The sequence below is a fragment of the Arachis duranensis genome, chromosome 5 (genome assembly GCF_000817695.3).
Source record: "Arachis duranensis cultivar V14167 chromosome 5, aradu.V14167.gnm2.J7QH, whole genome shotgun sequence".
Lineage (NCBI taxonomy): Eukaryota > Viridiplantae > Streptophyta > Magnoliopsida > Fabales > Fabaceae > Arachis > Arachis duranensis.
The window spans coordinates 57,121,698-57,127,275 of record NC_029776.3 but is presented as its reverse complement, the minus strand read 5'-3'; the positions used below and the strand labels follow the sequence as shown (position 1 = coordinate 57,127,275).

General features: G+C 36.5%; 2 non-coding genes across 2 annotated transcripts; both read right to left on the bottom strand.

The window, feature by feature from the left end:
* Window positions 1-350: 350 nt before the first annotated feature.
* On the bottom strand, window positions 351-458 carry LOC127748032 (small nucleolar RNA R71). The gene has a single exon (XR_008009975.1). It is a non-coding gene; the product is annotated as a small nucleolar RNA R71 (small nucleolar RNA).
* A 3,904-nt stretch (window positions 459-4,362) lies between these two features.
* LOC127747850 (small nucleolar RNA R71) lies at window positions 4,363-4,470 on the bottom strand. The gene has a single exon (XR_008009797.1). It is a non-coding gene; the product is annotated as a small nucleolar RNA R71 (small nucleolar RNA).
* Window positions 4,471-5,578: the final 1,108 nt, after the last annotated feature.

Genomic DNA, 5,578 nt, shown 5'->3' with positions numbered 1-5,578 from the left:
ATATTGCACCAACTTCCGACTTCTATGGAAGAAGCATCTCAATTCCTACCATTGGAGCAAACAACTTTGAGCTTAAGCCTCAATTAGTTTCTCTAATGCAGCCTAATTGCAAGTTTCATGGACTTCCATCGGAAGATCCTCATTAGTTCTTAACTAAGTTCTTACAGATCTGTGATAATTTTAAGACCAATGGGGTTGATCTTGAGGTCTACAAAATAATGCTTTTCCCTTTTGCTGTAAGAGACAAAGTTAGGACATGGTTGAACTCACAACCTAGAGAAAGCCTGAACTCTTGGGACAAGCTGGTCAATGCTTTCTTGACGAAATTCTTTTCACCTCAAAAGATGAGCAAGCTTAGAGTGGAAGTCTAGACCTTCAGACAGAAGGAAGGTGAATCCCTCTATGAAGCTTGGAAAAGATACAAACAATTAACCAAAAGGTGTCCTTCTGACATGCTTCCAAAATGGAGCATCATATGTATATTCTATGATGGTCTGTCTGATTGTCTAAAATGTCATTGGACCATTCTCCAGGAGGATATCTTCATCTAAAAACACCTGCAGAAGCCCAGGAACTCATTGAGATGGTTGCAAATAACTGATGAACAGATAACTTATACGCTTTTTGGCATTGTTTTTAGGTAGTTTTTAGTATGATTTAGCTAGTTTTTAGTATATAATTATTAGTTTTTATGCAAAAATCACTTTTCTGGACTTTACTATGAGTTTGTCTATTTTTTTGTGATTTCAGGTATTTTCTGGTTGAAATTAAGGGGCCTGAGCAAAAATTTGATTTAGAGGCTGAAAAAGGACTGCAGACGCTGTTGGATTCTGACCTCCCTGCACTCAAAATGAATTTTCTGGAGCTAAAGAAGCCCAATTGGCACGCTCTCAATTGCGTTGCAAAGTAGACATATTGGGCTTTCCAGAAATGTGTAATAGTCCATACTCTGCCCGAGATTTGATGGCCTAAATTGGCATCAAAACGCCTATCAGAGACCCTTTTCTAGCATTAAATGCCAGAACTGGCATAAAAGCTGGAGTTAAACGCCCAAACTGGCACCAGAGTTGGCGTTTAACTCCAAGAAAAGCCTATGCACGTGAAAGCTTCAATGCTCAGCCCAAGCACACACCAAGTGGGCCCCGGAAGTGGATTTCTGCATCATTTACTTATTTCTGTAAAACCTACGTTACTAGTTCACTATAAATAGGACCTTTTACGATTGTATTTTCATCTTTTGATCATCTTTGATCTTGGGATCAGGTCTTTGAACCCTTTTTCGATTGTTTCATGTTATTTGATGCCTGGACCTTCATCACTTATGTATTTTCAACGGTGGAGTTTCTACACATCATAGATTAAAGGTGTGAAGCTTTGCTGTTCCTCATAAATTAATGCAATTACTACTATTTTCTATTCAATTCAAGCTTATTCTTGTTCTAAGATATCCATTCGCACTTCAACATGATGAATGTGATGATCAAGTGACATTCATCACCATTCTCACTTATGAACGCGTGCCTGACAACCACTTCCGTTCTACTAGAAAACAACCTTGAATGCATATCTCTTGGCCTCCTGGTTCACAATGCATGGTTTCCTCTCCTGACAACAGAGCCTTCCATTCCGTGCGATCAGAGTCTTCGTGGTATAAGCTAGAATCAATTGGCAGCATTCTTGAGATCTAGAAAATCTAAACCTTGTCTATGGTATTCCGAGTAGGATCTGGGATGGGATGACTGTGACGAGCTTCAAACTCATGAGTGCTGGGTGCAGTGACAGTGCACAAAAGGATCAATGGATCTTATTCCGACACGATTGAGAACCGACAGATGATTAGCCCTACGTAACCCGTAGCTGGACCATTTTCACTGAGAGGACGGACGGTAGCCATTGACAACGGTGATCCCCCAACATACAACTTCCCATGGAAGGGAGTACGTATGACTGGATGAAGGCTGTAGGAAAGCAGAGATTCAGAAGGAACAAAGCATCTCCATACGCTTATCTGAAATTCCCACCAATAAATTACATAAGTATTTCTATCTTATTTTATGTCTTATTTATCTTTTAATTATCAAAACCTCAAAACCATTTGAATCTGCCTGACTGAGATTAAGAAGATAACCACAGCTTACTTCAAGCCAACAATCTCCGTGGGATCGACCCTTACTCACGTAAGGTATTACTTGGACGACCCAGTGCACTTGCTGGTCAGTTACGCGGAGTTGTGAAGAAAGTGTGTGAGATCATGATTCTATGTACCAAGTTTTTGGTGCCATTATCGGGGTTTGTTCACGTTTGGACAACTGACGGTTCATCTTGTTGCTTAGATTAGGTATTTTTTTATTTTGTTTTTCAGAATTTTTAAGAACGAATTCTAGAGTTTTAGATGATGCCTTTATCATCACATGAGCTAGTTGATTCCCATCAATTTGGCTATTGTATGTAATGTCTTGCTGAAGCTTGGCTGGCCAAGTCTAATCTTTTTAGACTGAAGCTTTGGACTAACATTGCATGATTCCTGGAATTCTTATTAAAAATTTTGAGTTCCTTATTTTCTTTTCCAAAAATAATTTTTGAAAAAAAATACAAAAAAAATTATAAAACCATAAAACAAAAAAAAATAATATTTTGTGTCTCTTGTTTGAGTCTAGTATCAATTTCTAAGTTTGGTGTCTTGCATGTCTTTCTTTTCTTAAAAATTTTTAAAAATATTTTCTTGATGTTCATTATGATCTTCAAAGTGTTCTTGGTGTTCATCTTGACATTCAAAGTGTTCTTGCATGCATTCCTTGTTTTGATCTTAATTTTTCATGATTAATTTCATTCTATTGTTTTTCTCTCTTATCATTAAAAATTCAAAAAAATTCAAAATTATGTCTTTTCAAGTCAATAATACAGTGAAATGAAGATTCAGAACATACAGCAAAGGAATCACAGAGAAAAAGCTGGGCATTTAAAACGCCCAGTAAAGAAGGATTTCTGGCGTTTAAACGCCCAAAGAGGCAGCCAAGTGGGCGTTAAACGCCAGAATAGATACCATTCTGGGCGTTTAATGCCAGGATAACAGCAGGGAGGTGATTTTGTTTTCAATTCAAATCTTTTTCAATTTTTCAAGTTTTAAAACTAATTTTTCAAAACCTTATCTTTTTCATATCCTCTCTTATCAATCATATCTTTCCCGAAATAAAATCTTTTTCATTTTTCTTTTAATATTTTTCGAAAATCCTTGCTAATAATTAATGTTGTGATTCAAAAATTTCAACTTTGTTACTTTCTTGTTAAGAAAGGTTCAATATTTGGATTTTAGAATCATATCTTTTATTTTCTTGTTAGTCAAGTCATCAATTTTAAAAATCAAATCTTTTTTTAAAAAAAATCTTTTTCAACCATATCTTTTCCATCATATCTTTTTTAAAAAAAATCAAATTTTCTTCAATCATATCTTTTCAAACACATCTTTTTCAATCATATCTTTTTTAAAACATATCTCTTTTATTTTAATTTCAAAATCTTTTTCTAATTTCTTATCTTTTTGAAAACCACTAACAACTTTTTCAAAATTCTTTTTAATTAACTAATTGTTTTAAACTCTGATTTTATTTTATTTAAAAAATTTTCAAAAATTCTCTCTCTCCCATATCTTTCTATTTAAACACTTATCCTCCTTTAGTAATTCGGACCCCCTCCCCCTCTGTAAGTTCAAATTCTTTTCTCTCCCTCATCCTTCTATTCTTCTTTTCCTCTGACACATCAAAGAATATCTATACTGTGACATAGAGGATTCCATACTTTCTTTATTTTCTTCTCTTTTATATGAGTAGGAACAAGGATAAAAGCATTCTTGTTGAAGCTGATCCTGAACCTGAAAGGACTCTGAAGAGGAAGCTAAGAGAAGCTAAAGGACAACTCTCTGGAGAGGACCTGATAGAAATTTTCGAAAAAGAAGAAGACATGGCAGCCAAAAGTAACAACAATTCCAACAGTGCAAGGAATGTGCTTGGTGACTTTACTGCACTAAATCCCAACTTCTATGGGAGGAGCATCTCTATTCTTGCCATTGGAGCAAGCAACTTTGAGCTTAAGCCTCAATTAGTTTCTCTGATGCAACAGAATTGCAAGTTTCATGGACTTTCATTGGAAGATCCTCATCAGTTCTTGGCTGAATTTTTGCAAATATGTGACACTGTTAAGACCAATGGAGTTGATCACGAGGTCTACAGACTTATGCTTTTCCCTTTTGCTGTAAGAGACAAAGCTAGTATATGGTTGAACTCATAACCTAGAGATAGCCTGAACTCTTGGAAAAAGCTAGTCAATGCCTTTTTAGCTAAATTCTTTCCACCTCAAAAGATGAGTAAGCTTAGAGTGGAAGTTTAAACCTTCAAACAGAAGGAAGGTGAATCCATCTATGAAGCTTGGGAAAGATACAAGCAATTGATCAGAAGGTGTCCTTCAGACATGCTTTAATAATGGAGCATCATAGGTATCTTCTATGATGGTCTGTCTGAGTTATCCAAGATGTTATTGGACCATTCTATAGGCAGATCTATTCATCTGAAGAAAATGCCTACAGAAGCCCAGGAACTCATTGAAATGGTTGCAAATAACCAGTTCATGTACACTTTTGAAAGAAATCCTGTGAACAATGGGACAACTCAGAAGAAAGGAGTTCTTGAGATTGATACTCTGAATGCCATATTGGCTCAGAACAAATTATTGATTCAGCAAGTCAATATGATTTCTCAGAATCTGACTAGATTACAAGCTGCATCTGGTAGTGCTAAAGAAGCCTCCTTTGACGGAGAAGCTTATGACCTTGAGAATCCTGCAACGGAAGAGGTGAATTACATGGGAGAACCCTATGGAAACACCTACAATTCTTCATGGAGGAATCACCCAAATTTCTCATGGAAGGATCAAAAGAAGCTTCAATTAGGATTCAATAACAATAATGGTGGGAGAAACAGGTTTAGCAATAGCAAACCTTTCCCATCATCTTCTCAGCAACAGACAGAGAATTCTGAGCAGAGCCTTTCTAGCTTAGCAAACATAGTCTCTGATCTATCTAAGACCACCCTCAGTTTCATGACTGAGGCACGGTCCTCCATAAGAAATTTGGAGGCACAAGTGGGTCAGTGATGAGCGGATAATTTATACGCTTTTTGGCATTGTTTTTATATAGTTTTTAGTAAGTTTAAGCTACTTTTAGGGATGTTTTCATTAGTTTTTATGTTAAATTCACATTTCTGGACTTTACTATGAGTTTGTGTGTTTTTTTGTGATTTCAGGTAAATTCTGGCTGAAATTGAGGGACTTGAGCAAAACTCTGAAGAAGGCTGACAAAAGGACTGCTGATGCTGTTGGAATCTGACCTCCCTGCACTCGAAATGGATTTTCTGAAGCTATAAAACTCCAATTGGCGCGCTCTTAACGGCGCTGGAAAGTAGACATCCAGGGCTTTCCAGCAATATATAATAGTCCATACTTTATTCGAAGAATGACGACGTAACTTGGCGTTAAACGCCAAGTACACGCTGCTGTCTGGAGTTAAACGCCAGAAAAACGTCATGAT